The sequence below is a fragment of the Phacochoerus africanus genome, chromosome 7 (genome assembly GCF_016906955.1).
Source record: "Phacochoerus africanus isolate WHEZ1 chromosome 7, ROS_Pafr_v1, whole genome shotgun sequence".
NCBI classification, from domain to species: domain Eukaryota; kingdom Metazoa; phylum Chordata; class Mammalia; order Artiodactyla; family Suidae; genus Phacochoerus; species Phacochoerus africanus.
Genome location: NC_062550.1, coordinates 40,498,755 through 40,526,403, shown reverse-complemented (window position 1 = coordinate 40,526,403; position 27,649 = coordinate 40,498,755).

Genomic DNA, 27,649 nt, shown 5'->3' with positions numbered 1-27,649 from the left:
TCTATTTAACATTGATTTGGATGGGAGACAAGGACACAAGCCAGCCTGAAAAGTAAGAATTAGAAACAGGCACAGTACATACAATTCTTTCATTAGTGAGTCTTGAAATTTTGATTTAGGTTAGATAAATTAAATTACTGTGGCCTGAGCTTCCTCTCCCCCACCACAGCAATATTATTCTCCAGAGTCTATTTTCTACAGCTGTGTATATGATTTGCAGTGATGCCATTCAAAGACTCTGTGCACATTTCTCCCTTCCATACCATATACAGTAGAGAAACAAGGCCCAGTAAGGGAAAAAAAAAAAAAATGTCCAGCTTGAATATGACTCTTCACTGAAATTTGTTTCTAACTATCCTAAAATTCTCTACCATAAATTTTCTAGGATAAGCAAGCTTTCAATAAATCTCTATTAGAGTTTCTCTTAGCAAGAAATAAAATCTTTTCTGTGACCTTTGGAAAGTAATATGAATGCTTTATTTCTCATGTTAGTGATACAAAGCAACAATCTGGAAATGCAAAACACAGTCATTAGGTTAAAGTGAGTGTATTTTCCCTGTGCCTCCATCCCAAAGTTCTTTGATAGCTAGGACATTGTTCTCATAACTCAGTGCCTCCTTTAATTTCATTAACTAATTTGTCAATTCTGAGCCTGAGCTATTGAGAACTTTAAGGAAGGATTTAAGAGTACAATGAACTCAGCAGCAGTAATTTTGAAGTAGATGTGAAACCAGTAGTGATATTCAAAATACATGGATTCCCTACCCTATGTTCTATTTGAACATGGCAAGATTAGCATCCAAAGTAAGCCTCTCCTTTTGGAGTTCCCGTTGTGGCTCAGTGGTTAACGAATCCGACTAGGAACCATGAGGTTGCAGGTTCGATCCCTGTCCTTGCCCAGTGGCTTAAGGATCCAGTGTTGCTGTGACCTGTGGTGTAGATCGCAGATGTGGCTCAGATCCCGTGTTGCTGTGGCTGTGGTGTAAGCTGGTGGCTACAGCTCTAATTGGACCCCTAGCCTGGGAACCTCCATATGCCTCAGGAAAATCCCTAGAAAATGCCAAAAGACCAAAAGACCAAAAAAAAAAAAAAAGTAAGCCTCTCCTTTCATACATAAAGAAACATTGTCTTTATCAAACACTTCAAAAGGGTGACCCATCAAAACTGAAATTTGAATAAGTCAGTGTTTCCTTCAACCACTTCTTAACACATTTTTACCCAGAATCTTTTACTCAGAATCTTACTTGCTAATGACCCTAGAAGCCAGCATGCCTTGACCAGGCAGATGGACTTACTTGTGACTGAGAAGAGTTGCTGATTTGATGACAGTCTGATCCCTTCTAAAACAAGTTAGCCCAATGGTAAAACTGAAAAATATGTTCACATTTCTCAAAAACAGTATTGCTGGCCAAATTGCCATAATTCTTACTTCCTAAATCCCATGAATATAATTTTTGACATATTTACCTTAGTGAGTGGGATCTTTCTGCAGAAAAAAAAATATGAAATATGATTCACTGCCCTTCTAGGTAAAGGTGATCAGTGGTAATTTAAGAAATTCAATATGAGAAAGGGTTATGGAAGAGGGACTAGTGGATACAGGTTAAAGTTGTCTTATGTAACACAAAAATGGTATTTATTTTTATTATATTCTCATTCATGGGCAAAGGTAAGAGAAAATCTGGGAGGAGTCCTAAACCTCTGACCACTCTCCTCCCAAATTGCTGTTGGCTCTAACCATAGATTAAAATGCTAAAATGTTTCGAATAAAAATCATAACACAACCAGAATACAAGTACTAAAGAAACCTTAATTTATGGCTGGTGAGCTAGACCCCCCAACACACCAAGCACTGGCTGCAAATTTCTTAACCCTTTCTTCCTAGAATATTTGCAACCAAGAAAGTTTTTGCAAACCCATTTTCAGATTTTATGCTAAGTTAAATGACAAATTTTCCAGTGTTGGTCAAAATTTAGACATGTGACTAATTTAATAAAGGGCCTGAAAACATCACATTTCATCAGCTATTTTGGCTGTTAACAATTTTGTGGAGGGGGGAATAATTAATATTATGCTTAAAATACTAATTCCATAGTTTAGGAATTGTTAGGGAGGGAGGAAAACAGGATTGGTCAGAGGAAAAACGTGGTGCAGTCGCAACATAGTCTTGGCCAATTCCTCAAAGAGCTCAAAGGGAATAGCCCTTCAGAGTACCAAGTTGAATGGAAAAGCTAGCAAAATCCAAACTTTCATATGAAGAAGTCCCGGGATGTGGTGTCCCTGGGGAAAGGAAAGGAAAGGACAAGATATTTTACTCTGATCTCAGGCAATTCCTGGGAAGGATCTCATCTTTAATTTCTTGCCAGGCAACAATCCCAGCAGCCAAATGACTATCTTAGTCTAAAGGAGCACCTACATTTTTCTCCCATATAAATCCAAAAGCATTTATTTGAAATCTCATTTGACAATGAAAACCCATCAAATGCTAGTTTCTAATATTGGCCATGCATTAATGTGTAACCCTATATGGGTTAATAGATTGAGAATATTATTGATTCTATGACCATAACATCTTAAATGCTTGCAAAGGTTTGTGTATGTTTATTATTGACAGGATGGGCTGTTTACCATCATTGATTTCTTATTAGAGATCTTTAAACATAGATTTCTGACAGGACCCACAGTTACAAATAGACAGAATTTATGTCAGTGTGACTGTCACAGATGAAAAGAAAGAACTTTGCTTTTGTAGTTCTACTTTTCAATCAATATTTGTTTAAGGCTCAGATAAAAGGGGTTGGTTCCGTGAACAGGTTGCAAACATTTGTGCTGACATAAATCCTGTCTATTCGCAACTCTCTGTTGTGCCAAGTCAACACCATCTCTCAGCTGGATTCTTATAATAGCCTGCCAGCAGGTTCCTCAGCATCCCACCTTTTTCTCCTGAAATCCATTCTCTATATAGAAGCTAGTAAAATCTGGTTAAAAGGCAAATCAGACCATCACATATTCCCCTGATTAAACCTCTTCCATGGTTCCCCATTGCACCCTGAATATATTCCAAAGACCTTACCATGGCCTAAAATGGGCTTCGTGATCTAGCTCTTACCTCCTTCTTTCAAATCCACTCATAACATCAGCCACAGAGCCAACTAAGATGAAGGAACTCTGACCTCGGTTCTGTTTATATAAGATAAAAAGCTCTTATGACTCAAGGTATTTGTATCTTTTAATATTTGTACCTGGAATACTCTTTTGAGTCTTGGCAGTTGATGTCCTCTCATTTTTTAACTAGGCTATCCAGGGATGCTTATATATTTCCCTCCCTTCCTTCCTAGGCTTCTACTGTCTCTCTGTGTACTTCTGTACACCTTCTCCAACCTGACCAATATCTTTCCATAACATTATCATCGCAACCATCCAGAGCTAACTTGTTTGTTAATTTGATAACATGCTTATTTTCTACCACTCCCATAAGAATGCAAACTGAATGTTTTATTCCTTCTAATTTTAATAATGTATATGATCTCCTGCCAATATTTAGTAGACATAGGACATAGAAGGAAAGTACGTGAAATGAAACTTGATAGTTAGCCAAGGACTAGATTAGACTTAGGAAGTCTATTAGGTCCTGTTAAGATTCTGGAGCAATGGAGACCATTGTTAAGATTTTAGGAGTACAGAGATAGAAGACATGAATGTTTCTCTCCATTTGATGCAATAACCCTGGTCACAAGATAGGCATTTTATTTTATTCATATATTTATTTAAATGATGATTATTTGTCTTCTTGTTGATGATCAACACTAACATCACCTAGGTTTTTAAAACAGTTATGTTGAGCCATTTTTCACAGACCTTCTCCATGTGTAAAGTATATGTAAAAAAATGTATCTTGATTCCAAGAAAAATCATTACATTACCATACTATTTAAAATAGCACCTCTCCAGGCCCTCTCCAAATTTGTATCCCCTTTAATTTTCTTCCAGGTTCTTGTCTTGGGCCTGTCTATTTAGTTATTTACCTGTTAGTCGCATGACTGCAAAGACTGCCTTTTAATCTCCTCTATCTCTGTTCCTAGAATAAAACTTGGCAAATAGGAAGCTCTCCACAAACATTTGTCAAATTAAAATAGATGAATCTGTTAATCTAGGAAATTCACATATATGAAAGCTTCTACTTCCCAATGAAGCTGAATAAATGAGATCTCTTAGTCACCACAGTCCTTTCATTCTGAAAAGGTCATAGAATTAATCTTTTCTTTAATTCTCTGTATTTACGTATGCAAAATGACTGCCTAATCCAAGGGGTTCATCATTTACTAGCAAGTAATAAAACCCTTTTACAGTCTGTTCTATGGCCATGTAAATAATGCATATCTAATTGTTAATTGATAACAGTTGCATTGATATTTATTATTTGCTATGTTTCTTCCTTGTTATCAAGTTATCGCACTTAAGTGAGTTTTACTTTTTAATAGAATCTTATTTACTTTTTTAAAGAAAGAAACAAAAAATATATGTATCATATATTAGACAGAGTGAGAGATTTTTGTCTTTTTCATTCACTGCTCTATTCCCAGTGCCTAGAATAATACCTAGTAGATACAGCAGCCATTCAATAAGTATTTGTGATTAATAAGTTTACATTTAGCCAAATTAAATGAAGACTCTTCTCTGGGGGAGATACCCACCTATAGTTGTTTAGTTAGATTTTATATTTACCATAAATTTTTACTCATATCCTTTTACCAAGGACATCAGAGAAGAAGAAGCACTAGGTTTTGAGTCAGTATCATCATATTTCTGGTTCAGACCCTTCTTCATGTAACTGTGTGGAAACCGTTGAAGTTATCTGGTATTCCAATGACTGAATTATTCAAATAATGAAAGTGATTTTTGACACTCTGAGGTTCCCTTTCAAATCTAAAATTATTTTTTTCCTTTAACTTTCACCACTAAAGTCCATTTTAATATACATCTATTTTTTTAGAGACCATTTGTAGGCCAATATATATTTTTGTCTCTTTTCAAGTATTTTCAAGGAGAAAACCTCTCAATTATTCAGTCCTTCTCTTAATTCCCCTCCCTTATTTTATTATAGTCAAGACTATATGGCATGTCTCTAATTGCATAATTAAAGGATAATTACTAAAGTTATTAATTCTTAGAATTAATAACTATTTGAGAGGAATATATGACTTGACTAACAACTGAGGAGCCCTACGCATTTGGATGGTGCTGAAGAAAGCAAGAATTAGGTAAAACTGCTGAAACCAGATTCCATTTTATATTGAAGGGCTCACTCCAACAACTACTTTGAAGGCCAGTGATACATGGATATTCTGTTGGGTACAATAGTTCCTAACTAATTTTAGAAGGGAATTCTGAGTCAATTAATGCTCTCCATTAGCCAGTTGGATTGGTGACATTACTTAGCAACATTTTATTCAATATAGAATTACCAACATCTTTGCAAGTGAGATGGAATGTGTTATATATTGCAGCATTTAAACTATTAAAGACTCCATTAAAGAAGAGTTGTCAATAGAAAATTATATTCCTTATTATCAGTTATCTAAGAAAAATCTAATGAAAGAATCAGTACATAAAATAAGAATGGTTTTCTTCTACATCTCAAATAAAAAAATAATTAAGGTTTTAATCTTTTTTATCTCTATGATGTAATCTATGAGATTGGGATAAGAGGCATCTTAACTACTTTCTCTACTATAGAGGGCATAGTAAGATCAAATAGTCATATGATTTCTCCTATGAGGCTTTCTGTGATTAGCCTAAATCTTTTTTTTTTTGGGGGGGGGTCTTTTTTTGTCTTTCCTAGCGCTGCTCCCATGGCATATGGAGGTTCCCAGGCTAGGGGTCTAATCGGAGCTGTAGCCACTGGCCTTCACCAGAGCCACAGCAACGTGGGAGCCTAGCTGTGTCTGCGACCTACACCACAGCTCATGGCAATGCTGGATCCTTAACCCACTGAGCCAGACCAGGGATCGAACCTGCAACCCCAAGGTTCCTAGTCAGATTCATTAACCACTGAGCCACAACGGGATCTTTGGGAGGAAAGAAACTTTCTCTCTCATCCTTGCATATTATTGTGTTTTGGCACCCTAAAACACTCTCTGCTTCCTTTGTCTTCCTCCCAAATGTGATTATTAGAATTATTTAAGTGGACTATTACCAGTTGTTTACCTGCAGAATTGTTTTCAGGGACACTTTCTAGCTCCCGTGACAATAAAAAAATGAAATCATCTCCAGCTCCTGGGTACATTTTAGTCTTAAGACAATCACAGTAGTCCAATTCTTTCTACCAATATATTAGCTAATGAGTAGGCATGGGATGAAATGACTCCTTCATTCATTCGTTCATCTATTCAACGTTCATTTTTGAGTACCTCCTATGTGCCAGGCACTTTTCAAGGACTTGAGGATATAAGAGAAAATACAAGTCACCACTCTTCCTAGAGCTTATTTTTTAGAGGAAAGAGACAAATAAAACAAACATAAATCAATCAATAAATAACATCTCAGAGAACAAAAGGTTCTATGAAGAAAAACAAAGCCAGGTAAGTAAGATAGAGAAACGTGGGATGGATGCTGTTTTCAATAAATGTAATCAACAAATCTCCACTATGTTTTGTGACATAAAAGTTGTGAATGCAAAAGCTAGAATACAATTGGAGACCATTTTGATGACTATGATTACTTTCTGATCCTAAGAGAAAAGAGTACATGGAAAGAATATAGAATTCTGTCATGAACAATGACCTTTACATTAAGATAACAAGTGTATTTGCATATCTCAAGATACATACAAGAGAGAAAAAAGAGAACTAACTCAAATGATACAACCATCTGGCTAGAGGTTATAGACTCTCATCTCACAAATGAGTGACGATTATTTAAAAATAAGGGAGGCTTATATGATCACATTCTGCTCTGTACCATGAAGTCCTTGCTCTGGATTGTGAACAGGTTTCATTCAATTTCAGTCACTTCAGGTTTCTAAGCTAAGAAAGTTACCTCAAAAATTCCTTGGGAAAATATTTCTGAAGAATGTGTAATACATATTTCCTTATTATATAGTTATTTTTAAACCCTCAATAGATTGCAATTAAGTTTAAGAATGTAACAATAAAATAAACTCATTTTATTAATATTTTATATTAGAAAGAGGTACATATTTGGTAATACAAATACTTGGTTGTACAAATAATATTAAAGAGAATTGGGACTATGAGAGATTAGTCAACCCTCTGACTTATTTAATAGCTAAAACTCATTATAGTTATGATAACTATTTTAGTTTGGAAGTATTTGTTACTTGAGTTAAATAAACATAGTACTTGGGCAAATTAAAGGTATAAAATCTGTAAATTCGGTTTAATATCTAAGGAAACTTCACTAAGGTAGTAAAAGGTGACAAATATTAAACTTTTTTAAAGGAAAGTATTAAAATTAATAATCTTAAAAACAGAATTTTCAAATAGGCAAATTGAATTATTAAAAACAAGATTTTTAGAAAGCAATAGCTTTAATGAATTGAATAGTTTTTAAAAACCTCTGAATAACCTTTGGTATAAAAAGTACCCATGTGGGCATGATAAGACATATTTTTCATGAGATTGATTTTTAAGCAGAGACCTGAATTCACCGAGGGGATTAACCTCAGAGAGGAGTTATCTCTGGCAGAAGGAATATTAAGTGCAAAGGCCCTGAGGCAGGAACATGCCTGCTTGATGTTTGTAGCCAAGTGTGATTCCTAGAATTGCTGTCTTGCTCCCAGACAGAAGGTAAAGCCCTAGAGCTCAGAGCTTGCTCAGAGCCTGAGATTAATGTGAGTGGAGGCAGAGTCCTGGCATACTCACCCCATCCTCTTACTTCTTGATGTATAAGATAACAAATGCCCTTATTTTTTAAGCCAGGGTGAATTTGCAGTTATATGTTATTTCAAGGTAAAAATAACAAAACAATTCAAGTTACTGTACACATTTTTTCAACCTTCAAATTGTCAGGCAATCTTTATTAAATGGATATGCTACAGGACTTTATTTTCAAGTTGATTTTCATTTACAGGTTAAGATGTTCTTTATGGAGTTAATTATCGCATAAGGACTTAAATGTATTTGCCACTTCCATTTTACATGCATTGTCTCTCTGAGCTTCATTCAATTTCAGCTTAAAGTTATCCTCAGTTTATAGTGAAGGAAACTGAGACTCCAAGAGGTGAAATCACTTGAACAGAAGGCAGATATTAAAGGGCTGAACCCATTGCTAATTTCATTTATAACCAACTCTTAAAAATTGGTCTTTGACATAAAACTACAGGCAAACTAAAATTCTAAAGTTATAAATTCAGGGTTATTGCTCTCTAATAAGGGAATTAAGGGCAAAACAATTTAAAGAATGATTTGATGGAGCAGCCTTCTATAAATACATTTATAAAAATAAATCTACTTATATTCAAACTGACAAAGTTCAAATAAAGCAAAGGATTTTGTTATATCACATTATCATCCATATTTTTATAGAAAATATCACAATTAATTTTTATTCATTCTTTAAAAAATACTATATATTGGCAATTATAAGGAACACTTTGTTAAGCGTAAGATCAGGTAAATTGATTATCAATTTTAAGCCCTAAGAATCTAATTTTTTTCACAGCTTCCCATGAAAATTTCCTCTCTCTTTTAAGAGATTTTCTTTGTGTTATTTGCCTTCATTAAATTATCTTCTCATGATTAAACTTCCAGTAAAACAGCACCCTTAAAAGCTGATTCTGAGAGTGTAAGATGAGACTGAAAATGTTAAAGAGAAAAGGTGCTAATTAGGTGGCAAATTAGTCAGTAAGGGAAGCACTCATAGCCTAAGGAAGGTCACAGAAGCAGTGTCACTATTGCTGGTCCTTTCTATTGCTAAAGAGTAAGTAAATAACATTAAATGGCCTGGATGTATTCTGCACTCAAGTCATCACCTTGGGCAGTGGTTTCTTTCAATCATTCAGTTAATGTATATTGAGCATTCACAGAGTCAGGTGGCAGGTTATTTAGAACAGTATTGTGAGAACACAAAAATCCTCATGGAGCTTAAGTTCTAGGAGGAGACAGACAAAATGAAAATTAGTTAAGTATATACTATGTTTGCTACTAAGTGCCTTGAGAAATGAAAAAGTAGGTTTGGGGTATACAAAATGTGGGATGTAGCTGATTGGAAATTTTAGATATGAGCTAGGAAAAAAATTTCGAGACAGCGATTTTGAAATTAAAATCTTGAAAAAGAACAAAAACTAGTCTTAAGGACTTCTAGAAGAAGGGTATTCTTGGCAGAGGGAAGTACTGGTGCAAAGTCTTGGTGTGAGAGCACACCTGAGGTTTTCCCATGAACTCAGGAATTTTATTTTTCAGTTTGTTGATGTGTATAACATTGATTGATTTGTGTATATTGATGAAAAATTCTTGCATCACTGGCATAAATTCCACTTGATAATGGTGTATGATACTATTAATGTATTGTATTCAGTTTGCTAATATTTTGTTGGAAATTTTTGCATCTATGTTCATCAATGATATTGGCCTATAGTTTTCTTTTTTGTGCGGTTTTGATACCAGGGTGATGGTGGCCTCATAGAATGTGCTTGGGAATATTGCAATTTTTGAAAGAGTTTCAGAAAGATAGGTATTAATGCTTCTCTAAATGTCTGATTGAATTTACCTGCGAAGCCATCAGGTCTCAGACTTTTGTTTTTTGGAAGTTTTTAAATCGCATTTTCAATTTCAGCACTGTGACTTGCCTATTCATGTTTTATGTTTCTTCCTGGTTCGATCTTGGAAGGTTGTACCTTTCTAAGAACTAGTTCATTTCCTTCTGGGTTGTTCATTTTATGGAATGAAGTTGCCTGTGGTAGTCTATTGTGATCTTTTGATTTCTGAATGAACTCGTGGAAATGAACATCTAGGACAGGCCCAGGAGATATTGAAGAGGTCACAGGCATACTACCTTCTTAAGTCTTGCTTCTTTTTCTGCAAAATTGGTATAAAAATGATGTTCCATGCCTGGTTGTAAATATTCCTGGAGATAATTCTTACAAAACATTTAGCATAATGTCTGGCCCATAGTAAGTGCTTAATAAATATTAGGTCTTGTTATTTGTTGCCTCACGAAATGGAGCCAAAGGCTTATTTATCCATATCTGATCCACTAAACATTTGCATCATTTAATGGATTCCCTTTACTTCGATTCCATGACCACTTGGAAACCATCAGATTAAAATTTCCTGTGTAGTTCTGCCTCTAGGAAAATATGCCAGTTTTACTAATATAGGTGTTCCAAATTAGTTACTAATAAGAGTTACCTTTCTAAACTGACAAATTTTCATCTTTGCAACCAAGAGCCTAATTAATGGGAGTTTACCCATGAGAAAATGATCTGCTCTCACATATTTTACTTGCAAAATCAGGTTTCTCATTCAAATCATCAGACTTTCCACCACAGAAAATTCCCTAAGATGATTCAGCTCAGTGTTGCAGCCTGGGGGACAGCCAGTAAGTATCTCCTGACAGCATTTATTTCATCTGCTTTTCTGTTTAAATGTTGCAAATACCTCATCGCCATTTACCCTTACTCTATACTGTCACATCTATTCTTTCTCATCATCCTCTACATATTTTTCTGAGTGTGCAAAACAGCTGCTACAACTCCTATTTTGTAAGTGCAGAATCTGTGATATAGAAAGGTGAGAGACCTAGGTCCTGAGTCTAGGTGTTGAGACTCCCCGACAGGTGTTTCTTCTATTATTAGAAATAAGAAAACCCAGGTTTTATTTTCAGATTGTCTGCTAACAGATATGTGATCTTGAAAATCCTTCCTTTGGGGAGTCTCAGTTTCCTGAGGGAATTGTAGTAAATGACATATAATATGCTTTTTAGTATAAATATCTTAAAATTCTGAAGCAATCATGAAATGAGCAAATTAATAGAACCTTTAGGGAAAAAATCCAACCAGACAGACCACAAGTTAGCAAAGAATATATTTTAAATATGAACAGAAACACTTCTATTGGGTATAACATAGATAGTAGATAAGAAGGAAGGTCCTAAATATTTATATTTGGCAAAGAGAGACCAGGAGCATTGACAGATGCTTATTTTAATATTTTCCCCTTGAAATTATTTCATGGAGAATTAATACAATTTATGAATAATAAATTTGTAAAGTTAATTAAACAAATACTTTCCAAGCAAGCCTGCCTGAACACTGCAAAAGTACCTATTTAAAAAACTTTTTCAGTTCCTTTTTTAAGAATTATGTGTACATAATCATGCATATTTTTGAATGGGTCACCACGACAGTGCTGTCCTCTTAGGACGCTGCCATGCAATCCACAATGGTCTGTCTGTGTTGGAGGCTTCTGTCTATTATCTCCTGGTTCACTGATCTGTGTTTTTATTGGACATGTTGGAGAGGTCTGGAGGGCTTTGGCAGTCCAAGTTCCCTAGTGATTTTCTTCCCTGTCACCTTAAAAGGAAACTGTGCTGCCTCATACAAAATCACCCTCACTAGTGCAGTGAAGTGTCAGGGAAAAGGAGGGCAGTCAACTCACCTCAACATATTTCTCAGAATAGGTTCTGAAAAATTGCCTGTCTGGTTTTCTTAATTTTGCCACTGAACCCACACTGGCCATTTGAATACAACAAAGATTTCAAGAAACTACAATTTTCCTGTACCATACTTTATCAACACTTCAGTTAAATGCATGCATTAGGGGCAAGATAATTGAAATGATAAAAAATTAATTGCACATGTTTGGAGCCACCATAGGATAACTCTTTAGTGTTCTACGCATCAAAATGTCTTTTCTCACAGCAAGTATACTACTGCACTTAAAATCAGGTTAGGACCCTTTTACTGTGGTTGGGAGAGAAAGGAAAGAGGATCATTTATTCCTCAGAGAACATATACTTCTATATCTGCACATAAAGCAACCTTGTCTTTTGGTAGCAGGCTTTTTAGTTACATCCCAGGGAGAGAGTGACTTACATTGAATATTTACGGGAAGAATGCTGAGAGTATAAAAGAATGTGATTCACTCCACTACAAAGACTGACAGCATTAATGCGTGTTTGTGCTGGCATTTGAAGATTTCCTCCCTCCCCTTCCTAGGATGCAAAGTTCATTAAAGATTCATTTAAGGATTCTTGACTTTGGATAATCAAGATAGATTTAAAGCATTCATTTAATAAATGAGCCTATGGAAGCCACAGAGACTAAATTAGTCACTTCGCTGGATTCTACTTCTCTGTCTACTTCCATGGTTTACTGAGGATGTAAGTTTAAATGATGTTATGGCTTGAATTCTTATACATTGCTTTAATATTTTCACTACAATTCTTCATTGCCCTATTTGTTCCTCAAATAAGTGAAAGCTCTTTTCTATCAAATTTCCTTTGAAATGGGTTACTAATAAGTTTTATATATGTGAACAACATAGATACTGCAAAGTAAAATGAGCGAAATGTGTTCGAATAGTTTATGTTAATTTATTTTTCATAAAAACATAAGGGAGTAGCAAAACAATAAAACAAAAATGTCATGTGAAGACTAGAAAACATTAGAAAGAAACATGAATGGCATTCACAAAGTGTATATGTACTCAGAGAAGATATAAGTGACCTAATCAAACCTCACTTGCCTGAATCCAGGTGAAAGGAAACTGCATAAGAGTTGAATTAAATAAGAGATCAAATATGTGGTGTGGATGATAATTCAGACACATGTATTTACATCTATTTTCAATACTTACTGCAAAAGGAACAGATTCCAGTGTCCAGTGCAATGTCTGTCACAGAAGGAACTCACCTGAAATGAGCATTTGACATCATCTCCTTTTCTAGAGTGATAGCATTAAGTGATATGTCCATTGCAACTGCCAACAGAGAAAAAGGAATAGAATCAGAATTCACAGTATCCCTAAATTTAGAGTTGATGAAATTAATGGGAACACTTTCATAAAGGGGCGAGGTGATTATTTGATTATGCAAACAGAGACAGCTGAAGATCTTATTTCTTTTGGATTTCAATATTTAACTCAATCTCTTTGCATCTGAGGGACAACAATCATGTGTTAAATCAACACTTCCTAAATTTTTTGGAGTTGAGCACTATCATTGTTTGCTTGTTAGATCATCCCCCTCTCCAAAAATAACCATTTGTAGAGCCAATTACAAATTTTCAGGGAATTAAACATATTTGTTTTGAATATTTGCAATTTCTTTTAGGCATTTCAAGAATCACAAAACCAAGATTAAGATTTACTGTTTTATTACTTTGAGGAGGTTAAACATATCTACACTAAAGATGAAAAACTAATTCTCTTCTGCTAGATTATCACTCCAAATATTCTCTTGCTTTCCATTGCAAATACATTTGGAAGCCATTAGGTATTTATTTCTAGACTATATGCTTTCTTTGGGAGATCATTTTTGGAAGACTAAAAAATAATTCCTGGTTTTCCTTTCACTAAAAGCCTTTATTTACAAACCACAAGCGTAAAGGGATTGAAATCAACTAAAGAGAGATATGTGCTACAAAGAGGACTTTACCTCATGTTCTGGTCATTTAAACAAGATTTATTACCGCCATTGATTTACACCATGTATTGTAGTTAAGAGTAATTGCTACATTACAGTTTACAGTATCTCTAGTACCTCTGAAAGATGTTCTTTTTAAAAACAGGATTGTACACTAATAGTGCAGTAGGCCATTACTGTTTTGGTTGCATATTATTTTTTACAAAGTGTTTTTTTAACAAAATGCAATAATTTTCCCAGAGTGTTAATAATCTCAATGCTTCTATAGAATCATTTCATAGAGCAACTAACAGCTTATGTTCTAAATATCACTTGGTCCTGGCATGTACCAAGTGTTGTATGTGCCGCAGGAATATATAAAATATATACAGGAAAGTAAAAAATAAGACATGACTCTCCTGTCCTCAAAGAGCTTAGAGTCTCTTTGACTCTAAGTACAGATAAATAACCCTATAGTTATATTATATTTTGATAAAAACAGTAAGTGAAGTAAGTGTCCTCTAGATGAGTAGGAGTACCAGAAAGAGTTGTAAACTGATGGTGGAAGCCTACTGAAAGTATTCATTGACAGAAGTGAGGAGGAGTGAAGAATATTTCTGAAACAAGGAAGGACATACTCAAAGGTGTGGTCATTTGAGGAATCACAAGTTCAGTCTAGGTGGTGCCTAGAGCATGGTAATAAAATGCTATTAAATGAGGTTGATAGTTAGGAAAGACCCATATTTTAAAGGGTTAAACTTTTATACTGAGAGTAATGAGAACCATTAAAGGAATTCATATCAGACACTTCCTATGCACCACTACAGATCCATTTGGACAGACCTGTCTCTGGAACACCTAGCTATGTGTTTTTTTTTTTTTTTTTCAACCCAGCTGCTAACCCAGAGACCAACCCTACATTGGTTTAGAACAACAAATTTATGCAGGGATATGAAAATCTATCTAGTTTCAAGCCTTCACTGAGTGCTTCTAGCCTTACACATCAGGACTTCCTTAATGCAATTGAAGCTTGACACTTCACAGGACCTACTTGGTGCCCCTGCATGTTTGACCCAGGAATGTAAGGAAGTTTAGGTCCATCTGTAAAAGACAAGAGTACATACACATGAATGTTTTATTGCATGCATCTAAATATGATAAATATTAAGAATTAAAAATCAGTCTAACAAGCTGTTAATAAAATATGTTCCATCATCTTACCCATGATCAAAATCAAAAAGGCCAATTTGAAATTAAAATTTTCAGAGTCTGTAGTTTCATGTATCAGTTATCTATTGCTTTCAGAACAAATTACCCCCAAATTTTGCAACTTAAAAGAACAAGCATTTATTTTATCACAGTATGAATAAGACATTCAGAAGCAGTTTAGCTGTGTGGTTCTGACTCTGGTCTCTCATGATTAAGTCAAGGTGTCAACCAAAGCTGCATTATCTGAAATCTTGACTAAGTCTGGAGGATCCATTTCTGAAGTGGCTCACTCTCATAGCTCTTAGGAGAAGGCCTCAATTCATTGCTGGTTTTGGAAAGAGGACTCAGTTTCTTGCTATAAAGATGTCTCCTTGGGGCTATTTCAGTGTTTTCACAACATGGCAGCTGGCTTCTCCCAGAACAAATGATCCAAGAGAAGAAATCAGGAGGCAGCTACACTGCATTTTCCATACTGCTCTTAGAACCCACACACCAGCATTTCTACCTGATGGCAGACTGAAAGTTAGTCACTAAATCCAAACCACATTGAAGAAAAGGGGAATTAGGTTCTACTTTTAGTATGGGAAGTATCAAAGAATTTGTGGATTTTTAAATTTTGAACCATCAAAACATAAAAACATGGGAGACTTGTCCATGGTCATGAGCCTACTCCCATTCTCTCTCTACCTTTGGCTTGGTCATTCACTGCGAATGACCTTCTATGTACCTGTAAGAACACCCAAATCACACATTCAAGCTTGGTCCACACACTCCACCATCACTGCTTCCTGGCCAATTCTCAAGCTTAGAAGTGAAGACACAATCTTGTGGCCTGGGAAAACCTTAGAAGAATATTGGGCAAGAGTATTCTGGAATCCCAGTACCCAGTGTGTGGTCTAAAAATATAGGCAAAAATTTTGCGAGGGCAAGCATTCTGGTTGGGAAAGTGCCTCAGATTCCATGGATTTCTCAACTTACAGGTGGAGGTACAACCTCCAATGAATGAAAATGATATGAAACCCTATAAATTTCAGAGCCCAGAGAAGGCCCTTATGTTATAACTAAGAGTGAGACTAGGACAAACTTTGACCCATGGAATGCAGAGATGGAAGACAAATTCTCCCCCCTCATTTCCCTAGAAGGATAGCCTTGAAATCTATATATCATAAAGCCTCTGAAATCCATGAAGTTACGTAGACACTAAGATGCTTAATAGTAAGTGGTAGCTAGCTTTTACATTTACATTGGGTCTTTTTCTTCACTTCAGTCTTCTTTTTCCTCACTTGAGCTTGACTATCATGGCATTTCCTAATAATATTATAGCAGATATTTTTGCCTCAGTTTCTGCTTTCTGAGACCCTAAGCTAAACAAGCTTTAGGTAGAAAATAACATCAGATTTTTTCTTGATGAGTAAATGTAATCATTCAGCACATATCTCCTGAGTAGCATGTAGAATAGAGGTAATATGCAAGGTACTAAAGATAAATAAAAGACACATACGGCCCTGGCTTCCTGAAGTATATAAGGGGGGAACAGAACAGTAAACCTGCAGTCATGATAGAATGTGGTGTGTGCTACCATGGAAAAGAGCAAGGCTTTATTGGAAGGCAAAAGAAGGATTCCTCACCCATTCTTCTAGGCCAGTGGCAAGTTTCCCAGAGGAAATAAGGACTCTTGGTTGTAATCAATGACTGTGTTTGTCCATCACCCAACAAATTCCCTTCTCCTTTGTCCATTCATATTTACATTTTATTATATCTTCCAATGTTTCAACTTCTCTATCTCCCATATTGTTCTGTGATATGAAATATTTGTGCCACCACCAACCCCCCAATACTAATTTCAACTTCTCTGGTCTCTAGAGTGCTGATAAATGATTCTAGAAAAATGCACAGAGGCCATGCATAGAGAAATTTGTGTGCTAATGCAAGGTGTTTGGACCAGAAGTGTGAATGAAATCATAAGATTAGATTTGTACTTCAGAAGGTATTCTGGTTGCAGTACAGTGGAAGGAATGTACTGGGGTAAGCTTGGAGGCAGAGTGAGTAACTGAGAAAGAACAATAAGCAAAGTGAGAGATTATGACAGTTTGGAAGAGGATTTGAGTAGTGGGAAAGAGAGAAGTGAAGGCATTTAAAAGAGAGTTTGATGGTACAAATAATAGGAATAAGTGAAATAAAGGAAGAAAAGCAAAGGGTAAGAAAAGGTGAATAGTCATACTCAGCTTGGGCTTTAGGAATCTGGCTAGTTGGGCAATTTGATGAGGTTTACATTGTCAGATAAAATATTTTTGTTTGATAAATCTGGCAAGTCTAACTAAGTGGGAAACAGGGATCGCAGGAGAGAGAACAAGTTTCTGAGAGGTACTAAAAAGTGTTAATCATCTCCACCACCATTCTAAAATGCAAAGATCCCTAAGGACTGACATCAGATTAGGAAATTTGGGAAGTTTCAGGGTCTTATCACGCATCTCTCTCTGTGTTTTAGCTAACTGAAAACAAAACAGAGTCCACAGAAGGATAAAATATGACCTCTGATTAATCGATTTTATAGTGTAATAAAGTACACAGTAAGTAGCAAAGTATAGGTTCCTAAAGGAAAGCAATGAAGGTCTGAAACCAAAAAATGGGGCTTCTTATTCAATTTTTACTTCCTGGCCATTTTCCCCACCTGCTGTAAGTGTAGACCTCAGAACTAATTTGCATTAAATTAGAGCTACAGGGAAAAATACTTGCAATTTCAGTGGCAAGGAAACTGCATTCTATTCCTGGTAAAATCCAACAGATGAAAAGACAGACAGATATATACACATTCATCCATTATCAGATTTTTCTTTGAAAAGTCACTATAGTTGTGATATAGATAATACTTTGAAGGAGAAAAATGACTGGAAGCAGAGAGAGTTTTGTAGCAGACAAGATGGTGTTCAGACTGAAACTGACAATGGTGACAGTGCTAGATAGATTTGGTAAGAACAGGATAGGCAGGACTCAAGGTCAGGTTTAGAGGGCAGAGAAATGTCAACTATAGTGCCAAGACTGGGTTGCAGATGTGGGTGTCATCCTTTGAGAAAAGTAACACAAGAGAAGAAGTCTGGGATTGAAAGATAGAAGTAAATCGGTTCCCAAGGGACATGATGCATTTAAAGTGTATTGGTGGGAGGCAAATGAAGGCATTGAGATAACATATAATGAGTGATTGTAGTGTGTGTGAGTGTATAATCTAGAGGACATGTATATACATACTCTGGAGGATGGATGTCTATATCTATCTGTACACATGCATACATACATACATAGACACACAAACAGGAGGGGGGAATCAAGTGAGTGGGATATGTCAAGATATATATATATATATAAAACTAGGAGAGTATCAAACAATTGAAATTAGCATTGAACCAAATATTGAAACCCATTTCGCCATGATTTGCCTCTCCTGCAGAACTATCCAAACTAAAGCTTGATTCCTCTTCCTCCAATAAAGGTATGAATGAACATGTTTCACACTCAGACTAGTAAGGCATGAACAAAATTCTAATGTGCCTCCTCTTCCCTTTCTTCCATTATAATGACTCAAACTTAGACACTGGCATGTGGATTTGTGGACAAAACACAGAAAAATAGAAAAAGAAATTGAGAAAGTGGACCAACCCTGCCTTGTCTCCCTCCTACACTTCATATTATGTAATAATAATGATAACACAACAACAACATAATCCTTTTACTTAAACTGCTGTAGCCAAAGAATTTGTAAGGAAATACATTCCTGACTGATAAAGAGACTTGCTAGAAAGAAATAATGATTGAAGCCCTAGGAATAGATGAGATTTCCCAGAGAGACTTATAAAGTAAGATAAGAAAACTAAGGCAGAATCCTGTGGGAACTAATATTTAAGAAAGAAAACTCTAAAATAAAAATGTTAAGTAGGAAGAAGGTGGTAGAAAGTGGCACTACAGAATCCTGGGCAAGAAGGCATTACCTGGAGTGGGGAAGGTTCCACGGAGTCAAATGGTACAGAGAACTCAAGAAAGAAAATTTAAAAAAAAGGGAGTTCCCATCGTGGCTCAGTGGTTAACGAATCCGACTAGGAACCATGAGGTTGCGGGTTCGGTCCCTGCCCTTGCTCAGTGGGTTAACGATCCGGCGTTGCCGTGAGCTGTGGTGTAGTTTGTAGAGGCGGCTTGGATCCTGCGTTGCTGTGGCTCTGGCGTAGGCTGGTGGCTACAGCTCCGATTTGACCCCTAGCCTGGGAACCTCCATATGCCGCGGGAGCGGCCCAAGAAATAGCAAAAAGACAAAAAAAAATCATTTAAATTTATCAATTAACAGTGTACTGGTAACCTTGGAAAGAGCAATTTCAGTGAAAAATAGGCAGTGAAAGCCATTTCACAATAGTTTAATGAATAAATGGATGGTGAAGAAATGGAGAAAAAGGGTGTTCAAACTTCTTTCAAGGGATTTTTCTGTGAGGAAGAGAAAGAAGTCAACATCTGGGCCCTGTTGGTTGCCAAGGACTGTCAGATCTGTCATTGCTGCCAGTCCTGGTGTTGCTTACTGTTTATTTGAAGGTGTTTAAAGGCTGAGTATTGATGTTGCTTCCACAGGAAGGCAAAGATCTTTTAAGATATAAGAGATGTGGACATCTGAAGTAATAATGAGAAAGTCAAAGAGATAAATAGTGTAAAAAAATGAAGGTTTGAAATAATCTTGGGGGAAAAAAAGCTACTAAGAAAAGGAAGGGGAATTTGTGTGTGTGGTTGAGAAGTTAATCAAAATTAGAGAATGTAAAATTGTAGTAGCAACTCTTCATATGATTATAAAGTTTTCTCACTATCCCATGGAGGAGAGGTGACTGGACTCATCTGAGTTGTGGTTCTGATGGATGGAAAGACACACTGAAGCAGTGATGTTTGGAATATTGTAGGCAAGTAGCAGTTGTTGTGATGGAGTATATTATAGTATCTATATTGGAAAAGAAGGGCGGATAAGAGATGTGAATGATAATAGAGATAATAAAGGATTTGAGAAATGATGCTCTATAATTCACAACGGGTTGAAAGAATCGGTGCAGTGGGATTAAATCTAGTGAAAAAAGAGGATATATAGAAGTGTGATCATGAAGGAGAATATTTTTATATATGAAAAATGATGTCATCTTTAAAAAAGAAGAAAAGAAGGACCTTCATAGTCATCCTAAAGCAAGGCTGTTGTGGTCCAGGAATTGGGCAAACCTGTCCCCTGCTTTCTATTTATAATTACATAAGATTGTGTTATGTGATTTTTCCTAACTAGCTACAAATGAGATTTGAACTATATCCAGATTGTTCTGCATCTATATACACAAACAATAAGGGAAATGATTTCCCAGAACATCTTGGTAATCTACTGATTGTATTTCACAGGTTTTGTTTAAGATACCTAATTTTTGATTAAATGATTTTTTTTCTCAACTTGACTTTGGGATATGCATAGGTTCACATTAAGCATTCATGAGCAATCAATTTTTGCCTTTGTATAACCTTGAAATAGCTTATTTGGCACCCTATAGAAAAACTGTCTGTTGGTTTTCGACTTGGAGGTTTTATTGTCATAGAAAGACGGCCCCAGAGAACTTTCTCCCCCATCCTTGGTTCCTCCAACACTTTCATCTAATTACTGATAAGCATACTCAAATAGAAAAGCAATTCGAGCCCAGCAAGACTGTTACTCCTTCTATCAAGCCAAGTTCACCTAGGAATAATTGCTGTTCTGACAACTGCTATAGCTTTCCTTCACCCCCTGCAGTGACCTCTCTAGCATCTAACTTCTCCAGCATTACCAAAATGTATTATCTTTCAATGAGAAAAATCATTGATTTGTGAACATATAACCAATCTAAGCTTGTTTGAAAGCCAGCCCTTCATTTTCGCCTATTATACACCCAGCATTTTATCAATGCAGCCATATCAAGACCTACAAATTATGTGTCAAGGAGGGAAATCCACAGGATATGACTCTCTGAATTTTTTGTTTGTTTGTTTCTATTGCTTTGGAAATTCACAGATTGAAAATAAACAACATGTGTGCAACCTACATGTAAAAATCAGTCTCTATTTCCATGGAGAAACTAAGATATTAGAACCAATGCTTGATTAGTTCTAGTTTTACAAACAATTCTACAAATATTTTTTGGGCACTTAAACCCACTTTTAAAGATTTTATTCACTTTCTAAGGATATTAGATTATGTTTCTGGAAGGATTAAGTTTGAGGCATCAAACATTCCAAATTTCACCACAAGTAGTGTTGAATTGGCAACTGTTTCAATGTCTTATCAGATGCAAAGAACCTAAAGTGTATAATCTAATTATTAGCTTTAAGTAATTGTATTACACAGAAAATGTCTACACTCTATGAGCAAAGTTTTATCCACAGTGTTGTATATCAAAGAGATCCATCTACATTTCTGCTTTTATCAGAGATGTTTAAATATTCTTAAGTGAGAACACATTTAAAATAGTTTAATTGTATGTCTGATTTGAGGCTTAGAAAATTCTTTAATAGTGATGTACTATTTGGCTTCCCCTTATACATCTTTGCTCTGGTGCTATTTTTTACTACTTTGCTATATTATTTCCTTCATAGCCACATCAAAGAATTTTTATTTTAATTCCTTTACCTGAAGTTAATCAAAGGAAATCATTTAGTCCATTTATTAAAATTTATTTTAAAAAATGCAACTTGTTTTTATAATAACAACTTTATAAGGAAGACTTTGGACTCTCCATATTTAAGAGCATATTTAAAATCATAGCTGTTCACTGATTTTCACTCTAAATGAGACAGCATTTCTACAGCATCAAAGGACTGCATCAAATAATGGATCAACTCTTCTGTTTGGGGTTAAGGAAGATTTTTTTAAAACACCAAACAAGAATAAGTGTATTATATGTACATCAATTAGTAGGTTGTTTTAAGACCCATAAGAAAAATAATACCCATTTTGTTTAATACCCATAAGAAAATAAACCCATTTTACTTTTATATAGATTGATCAATCTCTAAAATCCTCATTTCTTAAAAATCTAAAAATTAAAATAGTAAAAATTTAAAATCTAAATAAGGGAAACAATAGCGTTATCCCCCTACCACCACCCCCAATCCTTTTGTTTGAGTCACTTTGCAAAACAAATAAATAAAGCCCAAGCTACTTCTCTGTCTTTTCAGTCTCACTGCATCTGGGGAGATATCAGAGCTTTCAATCAATACCCTCCCAAATTCCAGGAACAATTACTTTATTCTCAAGGGTCTGTAAGAGGGGTGAAAGGGCTTTAAGGTCTCCAAATCACAAATACGATGTGAATTCATAAAGATTTCATCTGTTGCAGTTGTGACTGAGCTTACTCTTTGTTTCCCAATTACCCATTTAAAGATGCAAAATAGAAGACAATGTGAAACACACAAAATAACATATACAAATTAGACAGTTTCCCTAAAGCTTTTTCCCTGAGAAAATGCGTACTGGTTAAATAACCTACCCAGACTGATTGATTTTAAACTTACGTCATTGTAATACTCTATGTAACCAATGAATATGAATTAAAACTGTCACTGTAGTGCATTAAGAAATGCTTTTATTTATTTATTTTTTGTTGTTGTTTTAGGGCCGCACCCACGGCATATGGAGGTTACCAGGCTAGGGGTCCAATTGGAGCTATAGCGGCTGGCCTATGCCACAGCCACAGCAACTCAGGATCCGAGCAGCGGCTGCAACCTACACCACAGCTCACGGCGTCGCCGGATCCTTAACCCGATGAGTGAAGCCAGGGATCCAACCCACAACCTCACGGTTCCTAGTTGGATTTGTTTCCACTGCCCCATGATGGGAACTCCAAGAAATGCTTTTAAATTGTGTGTATGTCAGTATTTTGATGTATCTTTAAAAGAAGCACATACCACATGAAACTATTCTTACTTCTTAGAGAGAAAAGTAGCATATTCCCAATTTTATAATTTGGCAGAAAAATGAAATATTTTTCTTCTCTTGAATATCAAGGAAAAACTAAACAATGGTTTTCGTAAAATCTTGGTTCTGCTGTAAGAAAAGAGCTTGCATGAATCAGACATTAGATATTTTAAGTGACTCTACAGTATTATAACATCCATATGAATTTTACATTTTTACCCAGTTATTTTAAAGACATATAATAAATATAATATACTTTGCACAGGGGGGAGAGCATTTTCTAGTAATGGACTTTACATAAAAGCATGTCATCTACAATGTTCAATAATCTTGCCATTACAGTGAGATGCAGAGTTTAATCTATATTGGAATTTTTGTTTGATCACAATTGCTGTTTATAAATGGCTAGTGAAAGGTTCTATTTTATTATATAAAACCCACTTATTTCAGGAAAACATACAGAAATGTGTTTATGTAATATACCCATACTCCAATAGCTCGTTCCTCTTAAACTTGTTGCAATATTTTCCTAAGAAAGTAAACATTCTCCTCTCTACCCTTTCCTCAGTGCAAGAGTTAAGGTTTTCCTTAACCATCTGCACATCCTATTGTCATGTAATAAAACCCTGGGTGACTCAATGAATTCCTTCCTTACTAAAAGCAATTCATGACATCTCTGTTGTCACTATAGAAGCATTAAGAAAGAGTCTTAAAAGGATGGAGCTGCTAAATATTTAATCCTGACTATTAGCTGCACTGAGGTAAAACAATTAGCACATTTATTAGTCAGGGTTCAATCTATAAGTCTATTTAAAAAAAATCTTTGTGACAGTATAGCTTCTGTGTTCACTACAGAGGTCAGAGTATGGAAGTAGTGATTAAACAAGGTTTCTTCTGTGAAGTGGAAGGCTATGAAATTTTAAAACACCTGCATAGATCAGATAAATTTTCATTTTTAGAGCCACTAACAACCTTGATCAAATTGATACATTTTAATGAAAACAAATGGTTTATATCAATAACAAAAGCAAAAATCAAATCATCATTCATGAACATCCTTATTATTATTTCCTAATTTAGACATTAATTAATAATTTGACCTGTAGACTTGATGTTTTATTGTCCTAATATCTTATGACTCAAGAATATTTTTAGCCAAATGAAAGAATCATTTTCTTGTCTTCTAATCTTTAATGTTAAGATTATTTTTGATAAATATATCGTTGTCATAAACTATTCATTATAAAGATGGAACTATACAGAGAGAATTTTTTCAGTATAGCAGATACAAATAAATTAATCTCACTACATCTGTTTCACAAAAATAGCATCACATGGACTGTCAACTGAAATGACATCATGCTATTAGGAGTTCTATAACCTAGACATGGGTATGGACATGGAAATTACATACAGATAGACAACACGTGTATAACAGTAGAGACATTAATTAAACTACATGGGTTTCCAATTCTTTTCTCACAGTTTTTACTGTCCTCGAATCACAGGAATGATAACTATAGGGACCTAAAGATGATGGAATACACAGTTTATTGATCTAAGAAAAATTTTGTTTGGGGTGTCTGTTAGAGGTCCGTGGAGATTAGGAGTTTCCTTTTGAAAATAGTTCCCTTAGTGACTAACACTGTACCTGGAATCAAAGAAATTTCCTGTTGTCTCTGCCAAAGAGGATGATGCAAGCTGAATGAAAAAGTAAGGGGAAAGTATGAGGAAGCGATGGCAAATATAAAGAAGGCTGCCAGAGCATCAGGAGTCCATGCTCCCTGGAAGACAACATAAATAACAGGTGACTCATGCTTAAGACTCACAGTGGTAGATGTAGGCTAAAGTCTTGGAGTCGGAAGCACACACTATTGAAATAAAATTGTTCTTTCCAAAATAGGGAGATTCACCTTGTGAAAACACATATTAAATTTGAAAAAATAATGTTAAATTATCTAATTTATTTTTCTTTCTCAGTAAAATGAAGCTTTTTGGAAGGCGCATTCTTATGCATCTCTTGACCAATAAATGAGTTTGCATTTTACTGAGAAACTCTGAAAAACATAAGGTTTACTCTTCACTGCATCATTTAAATTGCAGAAACAAAATGATTTATTTTTAAGTGTTTGGGACAGATAGCTGAAAGCTCTACTAAACATAAAAAATATATTTGAATTATAGTCACTGTCAAGGGAGTATCGTCTGGAAGTTTCATATGTTAAATATGAGCTTAATTTGAGCATTTCCATTTTTCCAATTTAGGTTGAGATAAGTGTTCTTATGACAACTTATGTTAATGAAGCTAAACCCCAAAGAGTTTATTCAGTGAACCGTGAAGCAGTGAATATCACCAAGAGGGAGATGATGTCATAAGTGACATTGATTACTATTGTTTTCTCGGGTGTATGGAATTTTACTGGTTACTTATCTAAGCGAATAATAATTTTTAGCATCACTGAATTATTTATTCTATGAATGTTGATTCCACAGATATCTCTTTGGAGATACTACATAGAATTTCACAGCAATACTCCAAAATCACATTGGAAATTGATACTTACATGCTGATTTACATGGCTTCTGATACATTACCTCTTGTTGCCTCCAAAAGTTCCATTTATATAAGCAATATACTACACTCAGAGGCCATAAAATGAGTGACAGCTATACACTACAGAGCCCCCTCCTTGAACACTGATTTTACAATCAAGGCTGTATGCCAAAATCAGCCACAGAGACTCTAGATCACAAACCACAGTTCTCTTGATGCTTAGTGCAACTGAGCAGCTTGATAATAAAAGTAAAATACATGATTTTTTCAAGTGAAATATAATCTAAGAATATGTAATATTCTTTATTTTCTATTACTATTTTTAATAGTTATTTCCCCAATACATTTTTTTTCCTACTGTACAGCATGGTGATACAGTTACACATACATGTACACATTCTATTTTCGCACATTATCATGCTCCAACATAAGTGACTAGACAGAGTTCCCGGTGCTACAGAGGAGGATCTCACTGCTAATTCTTTCCAAAGGCAATAGTTTCTATCTATAAACCCAAGCTTCCCAACCACCCCACTGCCTCCCCCTCCCCCTTGGCAACCACAAGCCTATTCTCCAAGTTCATGATTTTCTTTTCTGTGGAAAGGTTCATTTGTGCCTTATATTAGATGCCAGATATAAGTGATATCATATGGCATTTGTCTTTCTCTTTCTACCTGAACCAAACTCAGTAGGAGAGTCTCTAGTTCCATCCATGATGCTGCAATTGGCATTATTTCACTCTTTTTACGGCTGAATACTATTCCATTGTGTATATACCACATCTTCCTAAATCCAATCGTCTGTCCATGGACATTTGCATTGTTTCCACGTCTTTGGCTATTGTGAATAGTGCTGCAATGAACATAAGGGTGCATGGGTCTTTTTGTTGTTGTTGTTGTTGTTTTGTCTTTCCTAGGGCACTCCCACAACATATGGAGGTTCGCAGGCTAGGGGTCTAATTAGAGCTTTATTGCTGGCTTATGCCAGAGTCACAACAAGGCAGGATGCGAGCCATGTCTGCAACTTACACCACAGCTCACCGCAACGCTGGATCCTTAACCCACTGAGCAAGACCACGGATCAAACCTGCAACATCATGTTTCCTAGTCAGATTCGTTATGCATTGCACCACGACAGCAATTCCCGCATGTGTCTTTTTTAAGGAGAGTTTTGTCTGGATATATGCCCAAGAGTGGGATTGCTGGGTCATATGGTAGTTCTATGTATAGATTTCTAAGATACCTCCCTACTGATCTCCATAGTGGCTGTACCAGCTTACACTGCCACCAACGGTGCAGGGGGGTTCCCTCTTCTCCACACCCGCTCCAGCATTTGCTATTTGTGGACTTACTAACGATGGCCATTCTGACTGGTGTGAGGTGGTACCGCATAGTAGCTTTGATTTGCGTTTCTCTAATAATCAGGGATGTTGAGCATTTTTGCATGTGCTTCTTGGCTATCTGTACATCTTCCTTGGAGGAAAGTCAATTCAGGTCTTTGGTCCATTTTTCATTGGGGTTGTTGGCTTTTTTGCTGTTGAGTTGTATAAATTGCTTGTATGTTCTAGAGATTAAGCCCTTGTCAGTCGCATCATTTGAAGCTATTTTCTCCCACTCTCTAAGTGGTCCTTGTGTTTTCTTTTTGGTTTCCTTTGCTGTGCAAAAGCTTGTCAGTCTGATTAGGTCTCATTGGTTTATCTTTGCTCTTATTTCTGTTGCTTTGGGAGACTGACCTGAGAGAATATTTGTAAGGTTGATGTCAGAGAATGTGTTGCCTAATGTTCTCTTCCAGGAGTTTGAAGGTGTCTTGTCTTATATTTAAGTCTTTAACCCATTTTGAGTTTATTCCTGTGCATGGTGTGAGGGTGTGTTCTAGTTTCCTTGATTTGCATGCAGCTGTCCTGGTTCCCCAGCAATACTCCCTGAATAGACCGTCTTTTTTCCATTTTATGTTCTTGCCTCCTTTGTCAAAGATGAATTGACCATAGGTGTCTGGGTTTATTTCTGGGTTCTCTATTCTGCTCCACTGGTCGGTATGTTGGTTTTGGTACCAGTGCCACACTGCCTTGATGACTGTGGCTTTGTGATATTGCCTGAAGTCTGGGAGAGTTATGCCTCCTGCTTGGTTTTGGTTCTTCAGAATTGCTTTGGCAAATCTGGGTCTTTTGTGGTTCCATATCGTTTTTTGGACCGTTTGCTCTAGTTCTGTGAAAAATGTCCTGGGTAGTTTGCTAGGGATTGCATTGACTCTGTAGACTGCTTTGGGTAGTGTGGCCATCTTTAAGATTTTAATTTTTCCAACCCAGGAGCATGGCATATCTTTCCATTTCTTTACATCTTCTTTAATTTCCTTGA